General features: G+C 36.2%; 1 protein-coding gene and 1 non-coding gene across 2 annotated transcripts in view; one reads left to right on the top strand and one right to left on the bottom strand.

Annotated features, from left to right (window-relative positions):
* The window catches only part of LIN28B (lin-28 homolog B), a 125,397-nt gene that overhangs the window by 86,719 nt on the left and 25,511 nt on the right, over positions 1 to 13,167 (top strand). The window lies entirely within an intron of this gene.
* LOC114677830 (U6 spliceosomal RNA) lies at positions 6,691 to 6,799 on the bottom strand. The gene has a single exon (XR_003729268.1). It is a non-coding gene; the product is annotated as a U6 spliceosomal RNA (small nuclear RNA).

Raw genomic sequence — 13,167 nt, 5'->3', positions numbered from 1 at the left:
TCAGCGTACATTGCATGTAGTAAGAGTAACTTGTTTCATAAACTTATGAGTTGTGGTGTGTGTATTTGTGTGAGTACTGAATCAAGATTCCAAATGTTTTCTCAATGTGGGTCATGGTCATTTTCACACAAAGAGAATTATACAAAAATGTTACTTATAGCATTGTTTGTAGTAACAAAAAACTAAAAACAACCTAAATGTCTAAATGAGAATTTTTAAATTATAGTATATTCTTAGGATGATATGGCAGTTAAAGTGAACATATTAGAGCTACATCTCAAGGATAACTCCTTTTTTAAAAACCCCACTGTATTGTTGAATAAAAATGTAAGTTGCACAGAGTGTGTGAAATATTACTCCATCTATATTTTTTAAAACCATCAAATGATATTCTGTATTATGTATGGATACTTACATGTGTGGCAAAAATGTGAAAACATGATAAACCCTAAATTCATGCTAGTACTTACTCTTAAAGAGGCAGAGAAGAGAATGGGATTGTGGGAGTATACAGATTATATTTAACCATTTGTTCAAATTATTTTGAATCCTTCAGTAGGATATTCATATATAATAGATTCCATACCTTATTATATTTATTTTTAGGTATTGTAGTTTTTGATGCTATTTTGAATGAATTTTTTTTCTTCAGTTTTAAATGGTTCTTGCATACTGTAGAGAAAAGCTGTGTAAAAATTTAGGGGAAAGTTTTGTCTCTTCTCCAAGAATTATACCTATTATTTTCTTTTCTTTTCTTAGGAATACACTTGAACTTCCTAAGCAGTGTTGAATGATGCTGATGACAGCAAGCATTCTGTCTTCCAATTTAATAAAAATGGCTTTAATATTTCAAGTTTAGTTTGATGTTTGCTATTATTTTTCAGTAAATAATCATGTTTAAATTGCTTTCTTTTTCTTCTCGTTTACTCAGAGTTTTTAACCGTGGATGGCTGCTAAATTATTATATCAAAAATGTTTTCAGCATCTCTTGACATAATTTTGTAATTTTCTAGTGTATTGATAAAGTGAGTTACATCTATAGATTTTGTGAAGTTAAAGCATTCTTACATTTCTGTGGGGAAGTGAGACCCTTTTTAGTCATTATTTGCTTATTCAGTTTCATAATATTTATCAGTCATACATGAACTAGGACTTTTTGTGTACTTTCCTCTTCAAGTTTTAGTAAGTTTGTTAAGATTATTCTAGTCTCATGAATTAGTGAGTTTTCTGTCTCTGTGTTGCTATATAGTTTAACATAATAAGAATTTAAGTAGTAGTCTCCTCTCAAGTGATGAATAATTTCTTTCATGGGAAAAACATCACAACTTGTGTTTATATTTATTTACTTTATACCTTTTATTTTTATGTTTTGTAATGTATACTATTATGTACTGATATATAAATACACACAAATATACATATAGTGGGATAGGTATTCAAAAAAAATTCTTACTAATAAGTGTGCATGATCAAAATAATTTAAAGCCCACAACTTTAAAAGGTAATAGAACTAAGCTATAAACACCAAAGCCCTTCACATTTTGTAGTTAAAAAAAATTGTCCAGAGCTTTCTCATATCTATTAGAGTTTTCTGTTTCCTTTTAGATCAGATTTGGTATATTTTACTAATAAGTTATTTACTTCCATTGGATTTTCTAATTTGTGCAAAAATTTGAAATAAGATTTTCTTATTTAAATTTCCTCCTTATATGCAATTGGATTTTTTTTTTTTTTGAGAGAGATACTCACTCTGGTTGCCCAGGCTGGAGCACAGTGGTGGAATCTTGGCTCACTGCAGCCTTGATCTCCTGGGCTCAGGTGATTCTCCCACCTCAGCCTCCTGAGCAGCTTGGATTACAGGCACACACCGACACAACCAATAATTTTTTTTTTTTAGTAGAGACAGGGTTTCACCATGTTGCCCAGGCTGTTCTTGAACTCCTGTGCTCAAGCAATCCTCCCGCCTCAGCCTCCCAGAGTGCTGGGATTACAGGTGTGAGCCACCACACCTGGCCTACAATTGGATTTTAATAATTCCTAATGTTCTATGTTTTTATTTTTTTCTCATTTAGGCATCTCATGAGTTTACCTTTTCAAATAATTACCTTTTATTCTATCTACAATTTTGTGTGTTTTTTGTTTCTTTCAGATCTCACTTGTATGTCTTGTTAATTTTGTTTTTTTTTTCTATTTTCATAAGTTGGATGCTTAATTTATCTTCAATGTTTATTTTTATAGGTAATAAGGATTTCAGACCATAAATGTTCTTTTAGGAAAAACTTAATTGATTTGCACAGGTTTCAGTATGAAGTTCTAGGTGTTTTTGTTATTTTCTAGATAATTTGATACTTAGTTTTGATTTTCACTGTGCTGGCTACTCTGAAATCCAGTGCTGTTAAAGGGTTGTTGTTTATCATCTAACTGGAGGTATATTGGTCATAAGTCTTTCAGGTGCAAGTTACACAAATGAACTCATCGTGGCTGAAGGTAGTTGTTCTCAGTGTCATTTTTGGACCAGCATTAGCATCACACGGGATCTTGTTTAAAATGCACACTCGAAGGCCTGACCCTAGACTTAACCTGGGGTGTTGAGCTCAACTATTGTTTTTTTTTTTTCTTCTTTTTTCCAACAAACCTCTGGGTAATTTTGATATACTCTAAGTTTGAGATCCCTTGGCTTGGCGTGGGAGGGTGATGTGGGAAGAAATTTGTTGAATCACATAGTTTATAATTCCAGGAATTAAAATAGTTCAGATATATCTGGATTTGAGTGCTCAATCCTACTGCCAAGAGGGATAGAATTCCTAGCAATTCTTTCAGAAGTTCAGAATTAATTTTGTTGATCGAGCCTAGAATGTGATAATCTGATTTGCTAGACATGAATCATTTGCCCACTGTATGCTGGGGAGTCAGGTGAACTCCCACCCCCATCTAAACCACAAGGATTAAAAGTAGGGGAAAAAGGATTCTCCAGTAGAAAAAGTGCCATTATGAGTAGAGGCACTGAATGAGGGGGTAGACAAAAATAACTGATAGACGTAAAATAGCACTGGATTACAGAGGAGCCGGTCTGTAAACTGTTACTGGTTTTCAAGAAGACAATGAGCTTATACTATAATCTAAGTTAATATGCCACTTCCTTCACTGGAAGGCCTTGCTACAAAAACAGTGTCACCTGTACTAAATATTCCTTTCTTCATGTGTTTAGAATTTTCCTGTGTTATTTGTTTATATGTTTCTTTATTTTCTTCCTTTTCTCCTGGAAATCTGGTTATATAGCTATTAGTGCTCCTAAAGTTTCATGTGTTTTCTCAGCATTTTCATCTATTGTCTTGCTTTCTTTTGTAAGATCATTATTTTGAACATTTGAGTTCTTCTAGAACATCGACTGACTTCTCAGATGTGACTGTCTTCTTTCACTGTTTTTTTTTATTTTTTTCTAGTTAGTTTCAAAATTTGAGATCATGTTTTTAGTTCCAGAGAGCCTTCTTTTCTGTCCTAAACTGGTTTATGTTAAAAATTCTCTTCAGATGTCAGTGGGAGCCAGGTTTTCTAAAAATGCAGTTCTCTCGCTCAGGTTACTTTGTCCCTATGAAATACTGGAGTTTTTCTCCCCTCTCGTTGTGGTTTTTCTTCCCTTAACATGAGTACAGAGGTGACTTTTAGCCTCTTTTAAACAGAGACAAACCTCTGATTTATGGAAGTGGTTTGTGATTTCTGCTCTTGTGAGCTGACAGTAAGCAAACTATCAAAGCCCAGCCCCTCTACTATGGGAGATGGGGGCTCAAGGATGGATAACCAAGGAAAGAACCTCTGAACTGTCCTCTGCTCACTGGAAGAATATATTCCATTTGCCAAAGGAACAAAAGAGTGAAAATACCTAGGAATAAAGTTTAATGAGAGATACACAGAATCTAAATGAAGAAAACTGAAACTGGCCAGGTGCGATGGCTCACGCCTATAATCCCAGCACTTTGGGAGGCTGAGGCAGGTGGATCCCTTGAGGTCAGGAGTTTGAGACCAGCCTGGCAAACATGGTGAAACCCCATCTTTACTAAAATTACAAAAATTAGCCGGGCATGGTGGCACACGCCTGTAGTCCCAGCTACTCGAGAGCAACAGAGTGAGACACTCTGTCTCGGAAGAAAAACAAAAAACAAACAAACAAAAAACCTAAAACTATACAGAGTTAGTATAAAAGAAAACATGAGTAAAACTAAGCTCAGTATGAAGCCTATCCTGGGATATGTTTGTCTGTGTGTGTGTGTATATACTATTAAAAATGAAATCTTTCCTCCTTTTAGTTTTATAAACTTAATAAGATTGATAATTTTTAACCAGTTACTTTAAAAACTTCTTTTGTTGGTTTTTTTTTGTTTTGTTTTTTAGAGACAGGGTCTCACTCTGTCACCCAAGCTGGAGTGCAGTGGCAGGATCTCAGCTTACTGCCGCCTCCCCTCCTGGGTTCAAGCAATTATCCTGCCCGAGCCACTTATGTAGCTGGGATTACAGGTGTGCACCACCATGCCCTGCTAATTTTTGTATTTTTGGTAGAGATGGGGTTTCACCATGTTGCCTAGGCTAGTCTCAAACTCCTGAGTTCAAGCAATCTGCGCTCCTCAGCCTCCCAAAGTGCTGGGATTACAGCCTCCCAAAGTGCTGCACCTGGCTCTTTAGTTGATTTTTAATAGTTTTTCAATATATTCATGGTTTTCAAGGTATGAAATATTTTTACCCACAAATAATAATAACTGTATCCTCTATGATAATTTGTGGTATATCCATTTTATTGTTTTTCCATTTTGTTTCTGCCTTTGTGTTTTACCTATTCAGTGATCAAATAATTACATTTTTCCTGTTTTCCTTGTATTAATTTTTAAATCCATCAAAAATTTTATTTGTTACTTTATAGAAAGATTAAGAAGCTCTGTTTTAAATTCCCCCTTACTCAGCATCTCTTGTTGAACTCTGTTGATTAGTGAAAGTTCTTCTGTTATTTGATGATTTCTTCCTTGTGTTACTGCTAATATGTATGTTTCAGGGCTCTCTACTTTTACAGCTTGTCCTACTCTTTCTCCCACTAGTTTTAATTTCTGTATTTTTGTAATACCTTTTAATTCCTCCAGAAGTAAATAAATCTCCTTTATTACTGTTCTGAGGTATTATTATAGCCATTTTCATTTATTTTTAAAGATGAAGTTGAAAATCACTTTCTTCCCATCATTATCAACTCTCATTGGTATGTTGATAGGAATTCAAATTGTTTTATTCACGAAATACTTGTAGTACAGGAATCCCAGTTTTGCAGTTTGTAAATCCAAAGTATAGTACTATAAATAGAAATTTCAATTCCCACAGTGAAGATACAAATCTAATGATAGCTGATAAACTATTTCATATGACTTGATCTAATTTTTTTCATGCTCTAAAAATTGATTTAATATAGTCATTGGAAATTACTATTTTAGTTTTAAAAATATTTTCATTTCAGTAGTTTCAGGGGTACAAGTGGCTTTTGGTTACATGGTATAGTAGTGAAGCCTGACTACATGGTATAGTAGTGAAGCCTGACTACATTCAGGCAATGTACCTGTTGCCCGAATAGTGTACGTTACACCCAATGGAAATTATCTTAATGGTAACATTTTAAAGTTGTATTTCTAGTTGTTGGAATTTTTGGATCAAGTGCAATGACTCACATATGTAATCTCAGCTACTTGGCAAGCTGAGATGGGAGGAACACTTGAGCCCAGGAGTTCGAGACCAGCTCAGGCAATGTAGTGTGACCCTATCTCTTTGTTGTTGTTGTTGTTGTTGTTGTTGTTGTTGTTTTGTTTGTTTTTGAGACAGTCTTACTCTGTCACCCAGGCTGGGGTGCAGTGGCGCGATCTTGGCTCACTGCAAGCTCCGCCTCCCGGGTTCACACCATTCTCCTGCCTCAGTCTCCCGAGTAGCTGGGACTACAGGCGCCCACTACCACGCCCAGCTAATTTTTTGTATTTTTAGTAGAGATGGGATTTCACCATGTTAACCAGGATGGTTTCGATCTCCTGACCTCATGATCTGCCTGCGTCGGCCTCCCAAAGTGCTGGGATTACAGGCGTGAGCCACCACGCCTGGCCGACCCTATCTCTTAAAAAAAAATGCACATGACATTTATAGCTACAAGTATATGTGCTATGAATAGTCTAACACTAAACTGTTAGGAGCAGTAATAGAAGCAGCAGGTAAATAATCACATCATAGATTAAGAAAAGTTTCAGAAATACCTGAAGGCACTATTTTCTTTTTATTCTATGTATATTTTATGTAGGTAAGCCTGTTTAAATCCTGAGTATTCCTAAATCCACTCACTTTATTTATTTAATAATAATAATTGTTATTATTTAATATGGAATACTTCATAAATTTGTATGTCATTTTTTTTTTTTTTTGAGATGGAGTCTCGCTCTTGTCACCCAGACTGGAGTGCAGGGACACAATATTGGCTTACTGCAACCTTTGCCTCCTGGGTTCAAGTGATTCTCCTCCCTCAGCCTCCCGAGTAGCTGGGATAAAGACATGCACCACCTTGCCCCGCTAGTTTTTGTATTTTTAGTAGAGACGGGGTTTCACCATGTTGGCCAGGCTGGTGTCGAACTCCTGACCTCAAGTGATCCACCTGCCTCAGCCTCCCAAACTGCTGGGATTATAGGTGTGAGCCACCATGCCCAGCCCTGTATGTCATTCTTGTATAGGGGCCATACTAATCTTGTCTGTATTGTTCCAACTTTAGTATATGTGCTGGCAAAGCAAGCACCCACTCACTGTACATTAAAGAAGTTAACCATATCTGTACACACTTGGACAATGCTAAACCAGTTACTCATTTTTTGCCTTAGGAAGGAAGTCTGGGTGTGCTGTAGTGCATGGTTAGGCTGCTTTTCAAAGTCCAGTTGGTAGGATGCTGAGCAAAACCTTGCCAGAACTCAGAACTGTGAACTTTACCATGACTCTCCAAGTGATCAGTACATAATGTGCTTATCTAATAACACCTTTTAAAAAATTAAAACCCATCTTCTTTCATCACTATATGGTTTTTGTTCTATTTTTTCATGTGGCATTTTTATAGTTAGTAATTGTAACTAATACTAAATGATTTTACAATGTTTTTAAATCACTGTATATTTTTATATTATCAGGACAATGAATGGCCTCATAAATTTTCTTTAAAATTCTTTTTCTTTTAGACAGATCACCAAAATCTCTGAGAAATGTTGATTTCGGTACTTGGTTTTATTAGGAAGTTCAAGACATGATATAAAATGTAAGACTGTGTTTTACAAATGATGCTTTAAAAGGTATATAGGGCTAGGAGTGGTGGCTCGTGGCTGTAATCCCAGCACTTTGGGAAGCTGAGGTGGGAGGATCGCTTGAGACCAGGAGTTTGAGACCAGCCTAGACAACAAAGCAAGACCTTAGATTAAAAAAAAGAAAGAAAAGAAATGGTATATAGGATTCATGTAGACTAATAAGTAAATATATCTAAAAGGAAAAAAAAGTAGTTAATAATGAGTAAAAGAAAAAGCTGAGGGCTGGGCACAGTGGCTCATGCCTGTAATCCCAGCACTTTGGAAGGCCCAGTCGGGTGGATCACAAGGTCAGGAGATCAAGACCAGCCTGGCCAACATGGTGAAACCCTATCTCTACTAAAAATACAAAAATTAACCAGGCATGGTGGCACGCACCTGTAATCCCAGTTACTCAGGAGGGTGAGGCAGGAGACTCATTTGAACCTGGGATGTGGAGGTTGCATTGAGCTCCATAGATCACGCAATGCATTGAGCTCATAGATCACGCCATTGCACTCCAGCCTGGGCGACAGAGTGAGACTCCATCTCAAAAAAAAAAAAGAAAAGAAAAGACAGAAAAAGAAAAAGCTGGGACAACTGGTTGTAATTGAATTGCTGAGGAATGTTGTATATTAGCTTGCTTTCCTTCTCCGGGGATTTTTTTTTTTTTTTTAAAGTTTCAAAGAAATGTCTGCAATAGAAAGACCTATAATCTGAGTTCTTTTGAAGTGTAATCTCCATGAGAACAAGGACCGGATCTGCCTTATTCACTACTGTGTCATGAGTACTAAGTAACTACTTAGTTAATATTTATTAAAGTAGTTGTAATAACCCTGGGCAGTTATCTTTTCCTCTATCTAGTTTCTCATCTGTAAATTCTTTCATTTTACCAATTTTTGTTGAGTACCTGCCATGGACCAGGTACTGTTCTAGGCAATGAAGTTGGAGCAGAGAATGGGACATACAAGGGTCTTGCTGTCCTGGAGCACAGATTTTAGAATGTGAGGCAAATAAGTAAAAACAGATTTATTAATAAATGTATATAATGTGATGTCAGGTAGTGATAAATGCTGTGAAGAAAATTATAGCAGGGTAAGAGGACAGAGTAATAGTTGGAATGTTTTAGATTAAGTGATCAGGAAATGCCTGAAGAGGTGACAGCTGAGCAGAGACATGAATGAAGTAAGGGAACAAGCCTTGTAAAGTTCTGGGGGAAGTGATTTTTATTCAAAAGGAAAACCTGTGCAAAGATTCTGAGGCATTAATGAATTGAGCATGTTTGAGGAGTGGCAGGCCAGCCAGTATGACTGAGTGAATTGATTGATGAGAAGAGAGGTCCAAGATTAGGGCTGAGAAATTGGCAGGGTCATGTAGACCATGGTTTATGAAGTTTGATTTTATTCTTGGTGAGATGGTGTCTTAGTCTATTTTGTGCTACTATAAAAGAATACCACTGATTAGGTAATTTATAATGAAAAAAAATTTTATTGGCTCACAGTTTTGGAGGCTGGCAGGCATGTGGCAAGTGCCCTCTTGCTGTATCATGATGGGAGAGCAAAGGGAGAAAAGGATACCAAACTTGTCCTTTTACAGGGAACCCATTCCTATAAGAACGAACCCATTTCCAGGATAATAACGTTAATCCATTCATAAGGACAGTGCCCCCCGACCCAAATACTTCCTATTAGGCCCTGCTTTCCAATACTGCTGCATTGAAGATCAGTTTTCTTATGTTTTGTTTCTTTAAGGAACGAGTCCTTTTTATGTAAGCTGTGGAATGCTTTGGCATAAAATTGTTTATAATATTCCTTTATGTCCTCTTAATGACTACAAGACACATACCAATATTCCCTTTTTCATTGCTTATAATGGCACTTGATTTCTTCTCTCTTGTTTCTTGATCATTCTAACTAGGAGTTTATTCATTTTTATTAATCCTTTCCAGCCAATTTTTGGCTTTGTTAATTTTTTTATATTGTTTTCTATTTCATTGGTTTCTGCTCTTAATTACTTAATTTACTTTATTTACTTTTGGTTTATTTTTCTCTTTTTCTAACTTCTTTAGGTAAAAACTTAGACCATTGATTTTTAAACCTTCTTTTCTAACATAAACAGATAAACTTTTAAATTTTCCCCTAAACACTGCTTTAGCTGCATTTCGCAAATTTTATTTTGTTTTCATTTTTATTTTCCTTGTGATTTCTTCTTTGATCTAAGTGTTATTTAAAAGTATATTGTATTATTAAAATATTTTGGAATTTCTATATATCTTATTTATTTCTAACTTAATTCTGTTGTGGTCAGAAAATGTGTGTATTCTGTAAGATTTTCACGTTGTGAAATTTACTGACTTTTTGTCCCAAGGTATGTTCTATCCTAGACAGTGGCTCATGTGCACCTGCAAAGAATGAATATTCTGCCGATGTTGAGTGCATGGTTCTATAGTGTTAATTAGATAATGGTGGTTGATAGTGTAGCCCAAATCGATGTCTTTATGGCGCGCGTGTGTGTGTGCACTCATAAACTTACTTGTTACTGGAAAGGAATGTTAAATTTCAACTATGATTGTGGATTTCTCTGTTTCTTCTATGAGTGCTAACAGTGTTTGCTTCATGTGCTTTGAAACTGCATTAACAGCAGATTCATTGCATTCATGTTGGGAATATTATGTCTTCCTGATGAATTGACCCTTTATGTTTATGAAATGTCCCACCTCCCCTGTAATATCCTTTTCTGACACTGATACAGCCACACCAACTTTTTATGGTTGTATGGTGTGTGTGTGTGTGTGTGTGTGTGTATTTTAAGATGGTGTTTCGCTCCTGTCGCCCAGGCTGGAGTGCGGTGGCACAATCTTGGCCCACTGCAACCTCTGCCTCCTAGGTTCAAGTAATTCTGCCTCAGCTTACCATACTCGGGATTACAGGCTGGGATTACAGGCACCTGCCACCATGCCTGGCTAATTTCTATATTTTTAGTAGAGACAGGGTTTCACCATGTTGACCACACTGGTCTCGGACACCTGATCTCAGGTGATCCACCCGCCGCGGCCTCCCAAAGTACTGGGATTATAGGTGTGAGACACTGCACCCGGCCTACTGTTTGTTTCCTTTTAATTTCAACATATCTGTGACTTATATTTAAAATATGTCTCTTGCAGTCAAGATATAATTAGTGTGTGTGTTTTTAAATCAAACCTGATGATCTGTACCTTTTAATTGGGATTTGAGACCATTTGTACTTAATGTAATTATTGATATGGTTAGATGCAGGTCTGCCATTTTGCTCTGTTTTCTCTTTTTCTCATTTGGTTTTGTTTGTATTTGTTTTCTGCCATCTTTTTGGTCAGTATTGTTTCATTTGCTATAAAATGTAAAAAGGTAATACAATGTAACAATGCTCTAATTGTTTTTGTTTGTATTTGTTTTCTGCAATCTTTTTGGTTAATATTGTTTCATTTGCTATAAAATGTAACAATGCTACCAAAATTTAATTCCATTCACCACCACCCTGGTGTCATTCTTGGTGCTATTATGTCATACATTTTTTATTTTGACATAATGTGTAAGTCCCACAATTCAGTATTATTACTTTTGCTTTAAATAGATAGCATTTCCTGTACACATCTCTCATTTCTAGTTTTATTTATTAGTTTCTGTAGACCTGTCTTTATCCCCATTTCACCTTGCTTTTATGGACAAAATGTCTTGGAGACAGTAGGGGATGATGAAAAAAAGGTGAACCCACAGGTACCGGAATGGGACTGACTGATTCTGTGGAGGGAGTGGGAGAGTGACAACCTGAAACCTGGAGAGCAATCAACTTAGGTCCTAGGAACTCTGAGGAATGGAGGGACATTGATCACCTTTTGTCCTATCCCCGTGCCCCAGGGGACTTCTTGCCACTTTGGGGTGCCCCCCGTTGGGGAGTCATACACCCGAGGTGCAAACCAGTGAGTTTCCATGAGTTTACATTTTTCTTGAATGTGAACATCTTTTTTTAAAATTTTATTTATTGATTTATTTATTTTAGCATTTCTTCTTGTGAAGTCTGCTGGCCAAAAATTCACTCAGATATCTTTATTTTGCCTTCATTTTTAAAAGGTATTTTTAATAGATTTAGAATTCTCAATTGAAAGGTTTTTTTTTTTTTTAACTACTTTTAAGATGTCCCCTTGTCAACTGGTCTTCATTATTTCTGAGAGGATGTTATATATTATTCATTTATTTGTTCCATAGTATAAAATGTATCTTTTTTCTTACTCCTTTATTTGGGCTTTAAGTAGCTGAATTATGATGTGCCAAAGTGTGGGGTTTTGGGGCATTTATTTGTATTTATTATGTTTTGGGTTCTCTGAGCTTTTTGGATTTGTTGATCCACAATGTTTTTCATAAAACTGGGGAAATGTTTGGCCATCATTTCTTTGTGTGTTTTTTATTCTGCTCCATTCTTCTTCGTCTGAGATTCTAATTACATATATGTATATATCAGACCATTTCATATTGTCCCTCATGTCACTATGAATAACAGTATCTTAAAAAGAAAATAAAGAACTGTAAAATATGAATAGATTCATATTTAGAACTGTAAAATTCAACTCAGGGTTTCTAAAGCAGTTGGAATTCATGGGACAGGATGCTGGGGAGAAGAGATCTGTGCAAAGGAGAACTCCTGTACCTCTCCCTCCTTAGTCTTGATTAAGGGCCAGGTTGCATGTGCACAGGTTGAGGCCCTTCAAAGCACAGCAGCAGGCTTTGTTGTCTGGCAGAGAGATAAGCAAAAATATCTTCATATTTATTATATTCAAATTTCTTTATTTTCTTTGATTCAGTTTGTGCTATTTCTTTATAATCTGCTTTTTAAGTTCACTACATTTTTCTTCAGTTTCTAAGTTACTGTTATTCAATCCATGGATATTTTCATTTTAGATACTGTAGTTTTCAGTTCTAATATTCCTGGTGGTTGTTGTTTTAATAGTCTGTCTTTCTTCCTTCCCTCTTTCCTTCAGACAGGGTCTTCCTTCCAGCCCCAGCCGGAGTGCAGTGGCATGATCATGGCTCACTGCAGTCTCAACCTCCCAGGTTCAAGCAGTCCTCCCATCTCAGCCTCCTGAGTATGTGCACGCCACCATGCCTGGCTTTTTTTTTTTTTTTTTTTTTTGGTAGAGACAGGATTTCGCCATGTTGCCCAGGCTGGTCTGAACTCCTGGGCTCAAGCAGTCCTCCCAAGGTGCTGGAATTACAAGCATGAGCCACTGTGCCCAGCCTCTGTTCTTATTATTTTTCTACTACTATTCCTCATTTGTTCATTCATTATGTCCATCTTTTCTTTTAAGTTGTTGAGCATATTTATGATAGCTATTTTGAGTTATTTCCTGCTGTTTCTCACATTTGGGTCTTTTTAAGATCTTGACTACTTTTTTCCTTAAATATGAGTCACTTTTTCCTGCTGCTCTTCATGCCTAGTAATTTTTTTATTGTATGTAGAATGTTGGGCTGATAGATTGTAGGGAGTCCGAGTCATTTGTCTTCTCTACAAGATGTTGACTTTTGTTCTGGTAGACAGTTTTTGCTCTACCAGTTTTGTTTTTATTCTAGATAATGGTAGATCTATTTTCATGTTTTGCTTAGTCCTAGAATGCAGTCATAAGGTACATAGAGTATAATCCTTATTCCTAAGTCATGAGTTTACTAGGATCTCAAGTGAAATGCCTGTGTTTCTTGATTTAAAATCCAGTGTGGTTTCTTTACTTCTCGCTAGGCCAGAACTCCAGTATCTCCCAGCATTTTGTGGCCTTGGATATTTTTGCTTATCTCTCTGCCAAACAACAAAGTCT

This window comes from Macaca mulatta, chromosome 4, assembly GCF_049350105.2.
Source record: "Macaca mulatta isolate MMU2019108-1 chromosome 4, T2T-MMU8v2.0, whole genome shotgun sequence".
NCBI classification, from domain to species: domain Eukaryota; kingdom Metazoa; phylum Chordata; class Mammalia; order Primates; family Cercopithecidae; genus Macaca; species Macaca mulatta.
This window is presented reverse-complemented; position numbering and strand designations above follow the sequence as displayed.